Source organism: Mauremys mutica, chromosome 4 (genome assembly GCF_020497125.1).
Source record: "Mauremys mutica isolate MM-2020 ecotype Southern chromosome 4, ASM2049712v1, whole genome shotgun sequence".
Classification (NCBI taxonomy): Eukaryota; Metazoa; Chordata; order Testudines; family Geoemydidae; genus Mauremys; species Mauremys mutica.
Window position 1 is genome coordinate 96,388,915 of NC_059075.1, and position 16,062 is coordinate 96,404,976.

The 16,062-nt window shown below is 42.3% G+C and overlaps 1 protein-coding gene and 1 long non-coding RNA gene across 5 annotated transcripts in view; one reads left to right on the forward strand and one right to left on the reverse strand.

The window, feature by feature from the left end:
- Positions 1-16,062, forward strand: part of GALNT18 (polypeptide N-acetylgalactosaminyltransferase 18) — a 520,203-nt gene that overhangs the window by 106,984 nt on the left and 397,157 nt on the right. The gene's annotated exons all lie outside the window — the stretch shown is intronic.
- LOC123370245 lies at positions 11,136-13,621 on the reverse strand. Its single transcript, XR_006579320.1, has 3 exons — positions 13,534-13,621; positions 12,603-12,702; positions 11,136-11,467 (listed from the first exon to the last, which is right to left on the reverse strand). It is a non-coding gene; the product is annotated as an uncharacterized LOC123370245 (long non-coding RNA).

Consider the following 16,062-nt stretch of genomic DNA (forward strand, 5'->3'; position numbering starts at 1 on the left):
CAATCCTAGGTGCTTGCATGCTGCTGCATCTGATATTGTTTCCAACTGCCTCATCTCTTCTGGAGATGCCATGTTGTGAAGCAGCAGTCACTGTTGTAGACGTAACTCTGATGGAAATATGTTGAGGACAAAGTGGATATGGTGAGTGTCTGACCTGCTTTCTGGAATGAATTACTCCATTCTCCGTGCCTACCCCCCCCATTTTTTATTTTAAATATATATAGAAGATGTGAGTCAGCTTCTTCTTTAGGGAGTGTGCTGTGCCTAAACTCTGGTGCAGCTAAGTATCCTTTGCAATACATTTTAGCTGAATGGAAACCTCTATACCATTCCATAAAACCAGGATCACAGGATCTGAAATAATTCTCAGCACCATCATTAAATCACTCTTAGTTCATTCCCTCAAGCACAAAAACAACTAACTGTATTTATCACTAAATAAAATGTAAGTATTCCACTGAAAGTCAAATCAAGGATAAATCTGGGAGAAGAAGTACATGTTCTGTTACAAAAGGCCCTATATGTGTAGTCTTTATTCCAGTAAAGTAGCCTATTGAAGTCAAAGGGACTAATTGTGTGAGGAAGAGCTACTATGGTGTGTTAAGGCTTTGCAGGATAAGTCCCATTAGTTTTCTCATTATATTTTTCCCCTTAGGCTATGACTGCCTTGCTCATTCTCGGGTAGTGCATGTCAGTGGAGATTTCTGTGAGTTCAGCTGTCATAATTTCCCATGCTTTGAGGTGAAAAAGAAGGTGGTATAAAAAAACCTATTCAAGTGGCTTGAGCTAGAGGAGTGCAGCTCACTAGTATCTGTGTACTCACCAATACCACTATAAGCCCAATATATTCAAGGGACAATATGCAGAAGAGTTAAGAATAAGAAAATTCACTAGGCCTATAAATGCAACTTTATTTTCATTAATCTAAACTTTCTTTATGCTTGTAACATTATCTGTCACCTCCTACTCCAGCTGATCCTTCTGCCATGGATTTCTTTTGCAGTGGCTGGAACACAGTGACCCAAACTGGACATTTCCTGTTTAGCTTTATTAAAGTACCGTAACTATCTTGGAGCCAATCTTATTACTGCAGATAAGACATTTCCTTTTGTATTATTATTATTATTATTTGATTTTCTTTTGACAGAATCTGGTTCTCTGATTATTTTAGTTGAAGTAGGTCAGTTCACTTGTAAGGAATTTGCAGTGACAATGCTAGTAGAGCAGAAATTCATTTTTCTAGTTTAAATTACTGAATTTTCTAAAAGTTTTGATGGTAAAAACTTCTTCAGCTAGTTATGTGTGGAAAGGTGTGATTTGTATAGAGCACCCTTTCAGTAGCTGGAAAAGCAACTGCAGTTTGTTGATGGGGAAATGAAATAGACAAAGAATTTATTGTGAGCTTTTCCTTCAACATCTTTATTTATAGCAGTTAGGGTGAGTTGCAGTGTTTGTCTCATTCTTTTGCTTACAGGCCACATGTTCAAATCCTGAGACTCCAGCGAGTCTCAGAACCCCGCTCGACAGACTCAGGCTCAGGGGGCTTGTGCTGCTATGCTAAAAATAGCTAGGTAGCTGTTACAGCTGGGGCTGGACCGAGGGCTCTGAAGCCTAGGGATGGGGTGGGCTTCAGAGCTGTAACATTTACACAGCTATTTTTAGCTCGGTAGCATGAGGTTGTCTGCCTGAGCTCTGAGACTCGCTGCCACTTGCTGTGTAGACTGACGTACCCTCAGTGGGATTTACAAAGCACCTAGGAAGGTTAGACACCACTCCCGTTGAGAGTCCATGGTAGTTAGGTGTCTAATTCAGATTTGTAAATCTCACTAGATGTGTGTTTGCATCTTTAGGCACCTAAATACCTCTGTAAATTTGGCCCAAAGTACCTCAGTCAATTTTGAAAATTTTGCCGTAGGTCTCTGGCCCAAGGCCACACAGTGGTAGTGCTGGGAATTGAACCCAGATCTCGCAAGTTCTAGGCTTTTGCCCTAACCATGGGGTCATCCTTCTGATATCAGAGAGTAGTTTTATGTCACTGTAGCACAGGTAAAAAGGAGCATAAAACAATATACCCAGTACACATTCAGTCATTCCTAAACCAACATCGCCGCATTATTACAAACTCTACAGAGCAGGGATCTACCTTAGAGAAGAGGGTTCCTGCAGGCTAAGCTTGATGTTGACATACATTTTTGCATAGTAGTGTTGGGAGAGTGAGAACACCCCAAAGGAACATTCAGAGTCACAGTTAGCCAGGGCTAAAGGAGTGTATTCGCTCTTTTACATGACTTTAGCGTTCTTGGAAGTTAAGGCTATTCACCTCCTCTGCAACTGATTAGACAGGATTTGAACCTACAAGCACTTATTCCCACAGCACAGCACATTTCACCACACCAGAAGTATGGAGACTGAAGGCCACTGTGTATCTGCAGGACTAGTCCAGAATGGACAGGGGCAGTGCAAACTTTCCCATGTTGGAAGGAGCCCCTTTAGGGCTGAGAGGATACATTTGTTGCCTACCCTTTGCACCCTTAGCCTCTCTGCTGTGACTGCTAAGAGGAGGGATAAGTTTTTTTGCTCCGGACACTTGCTCAGCAGAAGGGTCTGTCATCAAGAAAAGTTATATAAACTGCATCATAATAGTATAATCCAGCATTGCCCATGACAGTGCTGAGAGGTAAATAGCAGAGTCCCCCGAGGCAGTGGTTCTCAACCTTTCCTTACTGTATCCCTTTCAGGAGTCTGATTTGTCTTGCGTACTCCCAAGTTGCTCCTCAAAAACTACTTGATCACAAAATCAGACATAAAAAGACAAAAGTGTCACAGCACACTATTACTGAAAAATTACCTACTTTCCATTTTTTACCATATAATTCTAAAATAAATCTATTGGAATATAAATATTGTACTTACATTTCAGTGTATAGTATATAGAGTAATATAAACAAGTCATTGTATGAAATTTTAGTTTGTACTGACTTCGCTATCACTTTTTATATAGCCTATTGTAAAACTAGGCAAATATCTAGATGAATTTATGTACCCCTGGAAGACCTCTGGGTACCCCCAGGGTACAGGTACCTCTGGTTGAGAACCACTGTCCCAAAGACCTGGGACCAGTGCTGTTCAACATATTCATAAACGAGAGAGGGGGTAAACAATGAGATGGCAAAGTTAGCAGACGATACAAAATTACTCAAGATATTTAAGTCAAAAGAAGACTGCAGAGAGTTACGAGGGGATCTCACAAAACTGGGTGACTGGAAAACAAAATGGCAGATGAAATTCAGTGTTGATAAGTGCAAAGCAATGCACGTTAGAAAACCATAATGCCAACTATACATACAAAATGATGGGGTGTTAATTAGCGGTTACCACTCAAGAAAGAGATCTTGGAGTCATTGTGGTTAGTTCTTTGAAAACAGTGGCAGTCAAAAAAGCTAACAATATTAGGAACCATTAGGAAAGGGATAGATAATAAGACAGAAAATATTATAATGCCACTACATAAATTCATGGTACTCTTACCCGTTGAATATTGCATGCAGTTCTGGTTGTCCCATCTCAAAAAATCTAATTTACCTCGATTTCAGTAAGGCATTTGATACGGTTCCACATGGGGAATTATTAGTTAAATTGGAAAGATGGGGATCAATATGAAAATTGAAAGGTGAATAAGGAACTGGTTAAAGGGGAGACAACAACGGGTCGTACTGAAAGGTGAACTGTCAGGCTGGAGGGAGGTTACTAGTGGAGTTCCTCGGGGATCGGTTTTGGGACCAATCTTATTTAATCTTTTTATTAAAAGTGGGAATGTGCTAATAAAGTTTGCGGATGACACAAAGCTGGGAGGTATTGCTAACACAGAGAAGGACCGGGATATCATACAGGAAGATCTGGATGACCTTGTAAACTGGAGTAATAGTAATAGGATGAAATTTAATAGTGAAAAGTGCAAGGTCATGCATTTAGGGATTAATAATGAGAATTTTGGTTATAAATTGGGGACACATCAGTTGGAAGTAACAGAGGAGGAGAAGGACCTTGGAGTATTGGTTGATCTCAGGATGACTATGAGCTGCCAGTGTGATATGGCCGTTAAAAAAGCTAATGCGGTTTTAAGATGCATCAGGCGAGGTATTTCCAGTAAAGATAAGGAGGTGTTAGTACCATTATACAAGGCACTGGTGAGACCTCATCTGGAATACTGTGTGCAGTTCTGGTCTCCCATGTTTAAGAAGGATGAATTCAAACTGGAACAGGTACAGAGAAGGGCTACTAGGATGATCCGAGGAATGGAAAACCTGTCTTATGAAAGGAGACTGAAAGAGCTTGGCTTGTTTAGCCTAACCAAAAGAAGGCTGAGGGGAAATATGATTGCTCTTTATAAATATATCAGAGGGATAAATATCAGGGAGGGAGAGGAATTATTTAAGCTTAGTACCAATGTGGACACAAGAACAAATGGATATAAATTGGACACTAGGAAGTTTAGACTTGAAATTAGACGAAGGTTTCTAACCATTAGAGGAGTGAAGTTCTGGAACAGCCTTCCAAGGGGAGTATTGGGGGCAAAAGACATATCTGGCTTCAAGACTAAGCTTGATAAGTTTATGGAGGGGATGGTACGATGGGATAGCCTAATTTTGGCAATTAATTGATCTTTGATTATTAGCAGGTAAATATGCCCAATGGTCTGTGATGAGATGTTAGATGGGGTGGGATCTGAGTTACTACAGAGAATTCTTTCCTGAGTGCTGGCTGGTGAGTGTTGCCCACATGCTCAGGGTTTAGCTGATCTCCATATTTGGGGGCGGGAAGGAATTTTCCTCTAGGGCAGATTGGCAGAGGCCCTGGAGGTTTTTCACCTTCCTCTGCAGCATGGGGCACGGGTCACTTGCTGGAGGATTCTCTGCATCTTGAGGTCTTTAAACCACGATTTGAGGACTTCAGTAACTCAGACATAGGTTAGGGGTTTGTTACAGGAGTGGGTGGGTGAGATTCTGTGGCCTGCATTGTGCAGGAGGTCAGACTAGATGACCATAATGGTCCCTTCTGACCGTAAGTCTATGAATCTATGAAAAAAAAATGTATTAGAATTGGAAAAAGTACAGAGAAAGCAACAAAAATGATTATGGGTATGTAGCAGCTTCCATACGAGGAGAAATTAAAAAGACTGGGACTGTTCACCTTAGAAAAGTGATGACCAAGGGAGGATATAATAGATGTCTATAAAATTATAAGTGTTTTGGAGAAGTGAATAAAGTGTTGTTTACCCTTTCATGTAACACAAGAATCAGGGGTCACCCAATGAAATTAATAGGCATCCGGTTTAAAAAAAAAAGTACTTTTTCATACAGTGCATAATCAGCCTGTGGAACACATTGCCAGGGGTGTTGAGAAGGCCAAAACTATAACAGGATTCAAATAAGAATTAGATACATTCATGGAGGCAAGGTCCATCAATGGCTTTTAGCCAAGTTGGTAAGGGGTACAACCTCATGTTCTGGGTGTGTCTAAACCTCTTGCTGTCAGAAATTGGGACTAGCTGACAGGGGAGAGATCGCTTGATAATTGCCCTGTTTTGGTCGTTCCCTCTGAATCATGTGGCATTGGTCACTGTTGGAAGACAGTATACCGGTCTAGATAAACCTTTGGTCTGACCCAATATGGCCGTTCTTATGAATGCCAGTGAGAGGATACCTAAAGAAAACATGGTGATAAATAAAAAATCATGGGCCAGATCCTTACCCTGGTGTGGCAGTCACAAAGACAACTTAATTGGCTCCCCAAATATTTTCCCATCATGGTTGACACTGGGCCAGTGGAGTGGCTTTTTTACCAGCCTTTGGGGCGGTGGCTGTGGTTGAGAGAAAGAGGGCTTAACCAGGAAGCTGCTATTAGTAGCTGGTGCAATTTAGAGTATTCTTGAGGCTGTGTTAAATTGTGCCTTAAAACTAGCCCAGAGATTGAGGAATGGTTGCATAAAGGTAATTCACACCTGCGTTATGTGCAGTGTGGCTAGAGCCTGAGATTTTGCTTCATAAGAACATAACATAAGAACATAAGAACGGCCGTACCGGGTCAGACCAAAGGTCTATCTAGCCCAGTATCTGTCTACCGACAGTGGCCAATGCCAGGTGCCCCAGAGGGAGTGAACCTAACAGCCAATGATCAAGTGATCTCTCTCCTGCCATCCATCTCCATCCTCTGACGAACAGAGGCTAGGGACACCATTCTTACCCATCCTAGCTAATAGCCATTTATGGACTTAGCCACCATGAATTTATCCAGTCCCCTTTTAAACATTGTTTTAGTCCTAGCCTTCACAACCTCCTCAGGTAAGGAGTTCCACAAGTTGACTGTGCGCTGCGTGAAGAAGAACTTCCTTGTATTTGTTTTAAACCTGCTGCCTATTAATTTCATTTGGTGACCCCTAGTTCTTGTATTATGGGAATAAGTAAATAACTTTTCCTTATCCACTTTCTCAACATCACTCATGATTTTATATACCTCTATCATATCCCCCCTTAGTCTCCTCTTTTCCAAGCTGAAGAGTCCTAGCGACTTTAATCTTTCCTCGTATGGGACCCTCTCTAAACCCCTAATCATTTTAGTTGCTCTTTTCTGAACCTTTTCTAGTGCTAGAATATCTTTTTTGAGGTGAGGAGACCACATCTGTACACAGTATTCGAGATGTGGGCGTACCATGGATTTATATAAGGGCAATAATATATTCTCAGTCTTATTTTCTATCCCCTTTTTAATGATTCCTAACATCCTGTTTGCTTTTTTGACCGCCTCTGCACACTGCGTGGACATCTTTAGAGAACTATCCACAATGACTCCAAGATCTTTTTCCTGACTCGTTGATGGTGAATGCCATCTGGTCCTGGTGACTTGTTGTTGCTAAATTAGCCCCCATCATGTTGTATGTATAGTTGGGGTTATTTTTTCCAATGTGCATTACTTTACATTTATCCACATTAAATTTCATTTGCCATTTTGTTGCCCAATCACTTAGTTTTGTGAGATCTTTTTGAAGTTCTTCACAATCTGCTTTGGTCTTGAGCAGTTTAGTATCATCTGCAAACTTTGCCACCTCACTGTTTACCCCTTTCTCCAGATCATTTATGAATAAATTGAATAGGATTGGTCCTAGGACTGACCCTTGGGGAACACCACTAGTTACCCCTCTCCATTCTGAGAATTTACCATTAATTCCTACCCTTTGTTCCCTGTCCTTTAACCAGTTCTCAATCCATGAAAGGACCTTTCCTTTTATCCCATGACAGCTTAATTTACGTAAGAGCCTTTGGTGAGGGACCTTGTCAAAGGCTTTCTGGAAATCTAAGTACACTATGTCCACCGGATCCCCCTTGTCCACATGTTTGTTGACCCCTTCAAAGAACTCTAATAGATTAGTAAGACACGATTTCCCTTTACAGAAACCATGTTGACTATTGCTCAAGAGTTTGTTTTTCTATGTGTCTGACAATTTTATTCTTAACTATTGTTTCGACTAATTTGCCCAGTATCGACATTAGACTTACCGGTCTGTAATTGCCAGGATCACCTCTAGAGCCCTTTTTAAATATTGGCGTTACATTAGCTAACTTCCAGTCATTGGGTACCGATGCCAATTTAAAGGACAGGGTACAAACCTTAGTTAATAGTTCCGCAACTTCACATTTGAGTTCTTTCAGAACTCTTGGGTGAATGCCATCTGGTCCCGGTGACTTGTTTAATGTTGAGTTTATCAATTAATTCCAAAACCTCCTCTAGTGACACTTCAATCTGTGACAGTTCCTCAGATTTGTCACCTACAAAAGCCAGCTCAGGTTTGGTAATCTCCCTAACATCCTTAGCCGTGAAGACTGAAGCAAAAAATCCATTTAGTTTCTCCGCAATGAATACAGTTCTGGAATACAAGCCCTGGAGATGTTGTTAATAGGTGAACTATTTCTGTGAACTCATACATCAGACCGAATTCTTTAATTTGCCTTTTAAAGACATTAAAATCTCCAGTTGATCTCTACACTGGTATCTTGATCTATCCAAAGCACCATTAAAGTGCAGACTGACTTTCTGGACGTTTTATGGGTGTATTTCTGCATCCTCTAATGCACTAACCCTAGTCACCATCCTCTTCATTTGCCTCTCGAACGGTCTAGCTTAAAGTTCATCTCTCTTTCACCTGCTTGTCTCGAAATCCTCATCCAGCCTCCTTTCAGCTCTTTAGATAAAGCACGTAGTGGGTTTGTACTGAGGTCAGTGGTGCACTTGTCTGCGGAGGAGTTCGCCATTTTTGTCTGTGCTCTGCTTGGCATTCGTAGCGTGATAACATCTCATTTTCATTTTCCTAGTATATTTCCTCTCCTGACCTGGCATTCTGTAACAATTAGTGCGCTGAGATGCTTTTTTGTCATATTTTGGGTTGTGTGAGGCCAAGCTAGAAGCTGATTGTGGCCATTGCAGTTCTCCAGCACCACCTCTGGTTAAAGTTTGAAGATGAGTGAAATAGGGAAAAACTTACACTAGTTTCAATAGGGAGATGGGCGCTCCACTTTGCCATTTGGGAGCATCCCTTTTAAATCAAAATAGAAAGGTATCTTCCCAAAACAGGGGTGGTTCCCTGCTCTTCCCCTTTCTCTACTGCAACTTTGTTTTTGTTGTTTGTTATTTGATTTACAGTGGCAGCTGCAGGCCCCAAATGAGATCAGGCCCCCATTTTTGTGGACATTGTACAAATACATAGCAAGAGACAGGCCCTGCCCCGAAGGACTTACAGTCAAAACAGACACAAGAGACAGAGGGCTGGAGGGGAAACAGAGACACAGAGGTCAGCGGCAGAGCTAAGGAATATAGGAGTTGCCCGAGTGGATAAGAGCTGTGGTCCACCTAGTCCAGTATACTGTCTCTGACAGTGGCCAGCACCAATGAATGGCAATATATTAGTGGACAGAATGCAGTGAATTACCTGGACCCAGTTCTCTGGTGGATTCATCTTCCTTTGAAGCTTTTCATCCCAGATGCTTCAGAGGAGGGTGTAAGAACTCTACAGTAGGTAGATGTGGGATAATCTGCCCCCCACATTAGATTGCATCCTGATCTTTAGTACTTAGAGATTGGCTTAAACCATGAAGCATGAGGTTTATTATCCCTTCAAAATGTTAATCATTAACAACAACTCTGGATATGCTTGCTAGCCACTTAAATGTCTGATTCCTTTTTAAATCTTACTAAAAAGTTTGGTCTCAGTGACATCCTGTGGCATTGAGGTTCACTGTCTAATTTTGCATTGTGTGAAAAATTACTTCCTTTCATTTTGAATTTGCTACCTTTTAATTCTATTCACTGTGCCTTTGTTATGAAGCAGGGAGAACAGAAGCATCCAGTCTACCTTTTCTAGACCATTCATTATTTTATATACTTGTGTCATGTCCCCTCTTCTTACTATTTATCTAAGAAAAGATATTATCAGTTTCTGCATATTGAACTTTTCCAGGCCCCTGGTCATCCTTGTAGCCTTTCTCTGACCCCCTCTAGTTGTGCAATATACTTTCTGGGATGGAGGGACCAGAACTGAACACTAGTCTAGATGAGATTGAATCATTTATTTCTATATGATTATAACTCGTATTTTTTTAGCACATAGGAGCCCTAGTTGTAGACCAGGACCCCATCATGTTAGGTTCTGTACAAACACAGAACAAAAAGACAGACCCTGCTCCAGGGTATTACAATCTAATTATGAGACAAGGGACAACAGATGGAGAGTACAAGAAAATGCCGATCATGCTGACGAACATTGTCTCAGTGGTTAGTATAATATTTTTCCATATTATTCTCTATTTCATTCCTTATGTGCTCTCATGCCTTCCTGTGCATCCCCATATAGAATCATTGACATGTAGGATTGGAAGAGACCTCGAGAGGTCATCTAGTCCAGTCCTCTGCACTCAAGGCAGGACAACGTAATAACTAGTATATTCCCGACAGGTGTTTGTCTAACAGCCTCCTCTGATGGAGATTCTACAGTGTCCCTGGGCAATTTGGTCCAGTGCTTAACTACCCTGACAGTTAGGAAGTTTTTCTTAATGTCCAACCTACTCCACCCTTGCTGCAATTTAAGCCCGTTGCTTCTTGTCCTACGGGTCAACGAGTACAATTTTTCTCCCTCCTCCTTGTAACAACCTTTTATTGTACTTGAAAACTGTTATCATGTTCCCCCCTCAGGCTTCTTTTCTCCTGACTAAAGAAACCCAATTTTTAAATCTTTTTTTATGGGTCATGTTTTCTAGACCTTTAATCAGAGGAGACCAACAAAAAATGGACTTTCTCCAGTTTGTTCACATCTTTCCTGAAATGTGGTGCCCAGAACTGGATACAATACTCCAGCTGAGGCCTTATCAGCCCGCAGTAGAGTGGAAGAATTACTTCTTGTCTTGCTTACAACACTCCTGCTAATACGTCCCAGACTGATGTTTGTTTTTATTTGCAACAGTGTTATATTGTTGACTCTCATTTAGTTTGCAATCCACTGTGACCCCCAGATCCCTTTCTGCAGTACTCCTTCCTTGGCAGTCACTTCCCATTTTGTATGTGTGCAACTGATTTGTTCTTTCCTAAGTGGAGTACTTTGCATTGGTCTTCACTGAATTTGATCCTGTTTACTTCAGACCATTTTTCCAGTTTGTCCAGATCATTTTGAATTTTAATCCTATCCTCCAAAGTACTTGCAACCCCTCCTAGCTTGGTATTGTCTGCCAATGTATACTCTCTATGCCATTATCTAAACCATTTATGAAGATATTGAACAGAACTGGATCCAGGACCGATCCCTGTGGGGCCCCACTCAATATGACCTTCCAGCTTGACTGTGAACCACAGATGATTACTCTCTGGGAATGATTTTCTGACCAGTTATGCACTCACCGTATAGTAGTTCCATTTAGGATCTATTTCCTCCATCTACCACTTCCCCCCATCCACCAGGCTTGTTACCCTGTCAGAGAAGGCTATTAAGTCGGTTTGACATGATTTGTTTTGACAAATCCATGCAGTTATTTATTACCTTATTATCTTGTAGGTGTTCTCAAATTGATTGTTTGATTATTTGCTCCATTATATTTCTGGGTACTTAGGTTAAACTGACTGGTCTGTAATCCCCAGGTTGTCCTTATTCCCTTTTTTTATAGATTTGGCACTATATTTGTCCTCTTTCAGTCCTCTGGAATCTGTCCCATCTTCCATGAGTTTTTGAAGATAATCACTAACAGCTCAGTTACCTCCTTAGTCAGCTTCTTGAGTAGTCTAGGATTATGGCATGGCATGCTGCAGCAGTGGCTGGCTGTTTCCCTCCTGTTTGTGTACCATTCCACCTAGTGTCCAATGCCTTCTGGGGTGAGGAGACTTAGCCCTCTGATTAGGTCACAAAATACCATCCCTTCTGGAGTGCCCAAAGCTGAAAATAAATACAAAGAAATGTAAATTATTTTACACACACACACTCACTCACTCCTCTGTGGAATCCTCAGCACGCTCTTCATTTCTTCGGGGAGGTGTAGAGGGCCAACCATCAGCCTGGGCTTGGTCATAGTCTCTTGCCACTGGGTCCCCTATGTGAGGCCCCCACTCTGGGGCAATCTCTCTATTCCAGCAGGAGTTCTGCTCGCTCCCGGGGCCTTTCTGAGTCCAATTACTTCTAGCCCCTGGCAGCACTCCCCAGGTCCCGCCACAGATTGCTGGCTGGGAGCAGACCTGCAGGGCCCCTTGCCTGCAGTGAGGGTTGAAGATCTTCTTTTCCTGTCCATCAGGTACCAGCTGAGCTGAGCTCTCCTTTCTCAAAGCTGGATACCTCTTTTCAGGAGTCGTGGGACAGGGGTGGTTGGGCCCCAGCAGCCCATTAACCCTTTCCTGACTCATGTTAGGGTGCTGCTGTCATGGAGTGTACAAATCCCACCTCTTGTTTGCTTTTGGACTAGTGCAGTGCATTGAGCAGAAGTCTTCACTGAGCTGTCTGCAGTGACACCCAGGTCCCTTTCCTGAGCTGATACAGTTAATTTATATGTCTACAGTGTCCTCGCCACTGGACCATGCTGCCTGTCTCTTTGAAATAAAACCTTCTGCAAGTGTGTGAGAAAAGTCTTACCTGTAGGTTACAGAGGTGCAGCCACTGGGGGAATAAGTAGGACAAGATGTTGGGTGGGAGAAGTGCCTCACTTTTTTTTTTTTTGGCCATTTGTTTATATTTCACCCTAAATGCATCTGTACCATTAGTGCAGTTACACTCATGGCCATCCCTACCCACCCACCAAACAAACCCCCAAAACATTTTCTGATGTGGTCGCATCCCTTGGGTTTGCCTCTTACAAAAGCTGTCGCTGGTGATTACAAAAGGAAAGAATGGAGAAGCGAGATGGGCAGGCTTTGCAATTATTTTCTATAGAATCATGATCACTGATCGATTAACAATCATTGTAGAAAGATTAGTATAGTTTTTGTTCTGAGAGCAGAGCTACAGTACCATTCTACTATACTGTAATCACATTACAGCTAGAGACTTGCTTTATGAATCATCAGACTAAAGCATGCATTACCTGAGTCCAGCTTCATGGTGGATTCACATTCCTTTGAAGCTTTTGATCCCTGCACCGAGTTATGACTTGCCATAGGCTTTGAGAGAATGCTTGGCACGCCCTGCATGAAAAATGGTGTCAGATAAGCTCCTCCAGCACTGCAGACTCAGTGAGTCGGTAACCATATGTTATGGAGTGACATGGCTGTAAAATTCAGGTTCCAAGAACTACCCTTTTCAGGATCTGTACTCAGAATTAACAGGTCTCACAGATGAGAGCACAATATAGCTTTCCCTTTGTTCTACCTGCTTTTTTGCAGGGATTCTTGTAATTTTACTGTCTGGGCTTCATAAGATCACACAGAGAAAAAACAACATTTCTTATGCTAACAGTCATACTTTCAGCTGTTCATGTGAGGTATGGGTAGCTAAACCTATTATTATACTGTAATTCATATGGTATTTTTGATTTGAAAATGTGACCACTAAAGCAACTATGGGTAAAAAGCTGGGGGAGTGGGTGAGGGAGAAATAGAAAGAAGCTGAAGGCTCCATGAAAATAATATGCTACATGAATATTTTACGTCCTTTTAATGAATATGAAACTATTGTTATCACCGCTAAGGAATGAAAAGAGGCAATAAACTGCCTCTGATTTTCATTCTGGAAGCCTTTCTTTTGCCGGTGCTTTCAAAAGCAGCTTTATGCTTTTAATGGATTTGACAAAATATTTACTTGCATTAATTAGAATAACATCTTCTGCCTCATCTATCAAGCATGCAAGACTCAAACCCAGTTGATCTAGTTTAATATACACATCTTTTAAAGAACAGAGCAGGAAGGATATCAAAACAGACTATCTAATCTGAAACATGTGTATAGCCTCTAATGAAATCATAAATATTCAGTGTGTGTACAGTCAGAAATTATTAAACAGATATGTGTATTCGCACCAAAGCTGTCTCCCACTCTGTCCTCTCCAGCTGCTATCATCCTGTCATCTTCCCAGCTACTTCTGGTCGTGGAACAGGCACTATCATTAATGTCATTTGTGACTTTTCAACATGATGTCAGCAGTAAAGCATTATGAGGTCAGTAAATGGAGAGGTAATAGAGTGAGACTGAGCGCTTTAAAGCTTGTGTTTAAAAAAATACTATTTTTTCCTGGACTGGAATCTAGGTAATTTTAGAAAGAAGTTTGAAACTGTTAAATGCAAAGGGCCAACCTCAGAGGTAGTGTGTGAAGTGATGTAAGTTCTAAGGGTTATGTGGGAGTCTAGCTGAATCTAAGGAAGATGGGCTCTGAAAGGGGTTGAGCAGGTATGATAGCATAATGGTATCAGAAGGTGTAAGTTAAGGCAGAGGCCTGGTCTATACCTAGTTTTTGTGCTAGTGTAGCTATTTTGGTTAGGGGGTATGTGTTTTTTTTTGTTTTTTTTGTTTTTATGTAAAGTGGTATAATTATATTGGTAACACCCGTTATATGGGTGCAGTTACAGTGGAATAAACATCTGTATACTACTTCCCCTACAGGAATAGCTATACAGCGGGTCCCCGGTATACATTGGGGTTGTATTCTTGAAAAGAGCCACGGATACCAAAACAAATTATACCGGGGACCCACTGGTACAGCAGTGTTGTAGGCAGGAGGGGACACTTGGATGGGCCTCGGGTGGATGGGCAATGACGGGGGCAGAGGGGTAGGAGTGATCTGGAGCTTTCTCCCTCCCTCCAGCCAGCCTTGGGGATTGCGGGGGGAGGGGGAGATAGACGCTCTGGCTACGGGCTTCTGGAAAAATGTGCACTCCCACCGTCCCACCCGCTCCGCTCCCCTACCTGGCACTCGGGGCTTGCCCCGCTCCACCGGGTGCTCCAGCCAGGGAGCTGGGTCGGGGCACAGAGGCTTGCCCTGCTCCGCCCAGAGCTCCAGCTGGGGAGTGGGCACAGGGTCTTGCCCTGCTTTGCCCGGTGCTCCTGCCAGGGAACAGGCTGGGAACTTGGAAGCCCCTGTGTCCCAATCCCGCTCCCCAGGTGGAGCGCTGGGTGGGCGGTGTGGGGTAAGTGCTGGGGTGGGAGCAGAGCCGGGACTGGGGAGGGGTGGGCCTGGATGTTAAATGGGTGGGCCACGGCCCACCTGTGGCTACCCATATCTATCGCATATGCGTTCCTCATCAGTAGGGGAACGTGTTCTGATGCATGTCAGTCCGCATATCCATCATTTGAAACTGACAGTACAGTATTGCAAACAGTGGATATGTGGATTGGGACTGACGTGAATCGGAACACGTTCCCCTATTGATGAGTGATGGATATGTGAAACAACGGATAAGAGGGTGACGTATACCGGAGACCCCCTGTACTGGCAAAAAGCACCTTTATACTATACCACTATAACTTCATCCACACTAGGAAGGTTGTAGTGCTCTCACCATAGCAGGATAGTTAAAGTGGTGTGACTTTTTTGTGTGTAGACAAGCCCTTACATACACACCCTTCCTCACAAGGCCCTCCCAGTGCCACATAAGGGCTGTACTGGGGGTGGGCAGGGGAAGGTGGGTGTAATGGCCATGCAGGGGGTGCATGTGGACTCTCTTCAATAAAGGGTTTCTATGTTGGCCCCAGGCAGGCTGGTGTGGGAGGGCAAAAGAAGAGCCATCGGATTGCATTTATGTAGATCCAATGCTAGTTTGTCTATTGCAATCAAACTGCTACACTTTGGCTTTCAAATTGCATTAAGATCTGTTAACAACAACATCTAAGCAGGGACTGGTTCAAAGAGTTTTGGAGCATATTTATATGGTAGCCCACAATGGTAGCAACAAGAAAGGAAGCTTGTAGCCTGGGAATGCAGATGATAATAAATTGCCTAGACTGTCATAGAATCAGGTCTTCAGACAGCTGGGAGAATTGTTAATGCCATCTGTAGTGATTGAGTAACTAGCTGAAGGCTAGAGTGGTCCCTGCCTGCTTTCATCTGCAACATGTGGAAACCTGATTCAGAGTGAGTGGCTGTGGTGAAAGTAAGAAACATAGAAGACCAGGGAGTGGGAAGGTCACATTTTCCATGTTTGATTCTGAGCATTAAGCAGAGATATAAAGCTTTTTGTGGTACATGTCTTAATAGTAAAGCGTTTATCATCCAGCACTGGCACTCTTGTCATAATTAAAGAAGTTACTGTTTGGGGACGAGAATTGTCAAACCCGTGAAAGAGCAAAATTCTTGCTCGTTACCATGATGCCTGAAAAAGACATAAAAGGAAAGTTAATGCATCAAACAATTCCCCGGCTTCTTGCAATAACAACATGTCAATATGTTTTTGTCTGCTTGACAATAAGTAGGAAATGCTTTTGATTTTTGTAAAATTACATATAATTTCTCAACATTTTTCTTCATTGTATTGATTAAAGCTTTTCTGCCTCACCCAGAGTCATTAAATCACAAACCATCTGCTAAAAACAGATTGGCAACATTTCTAGCAATT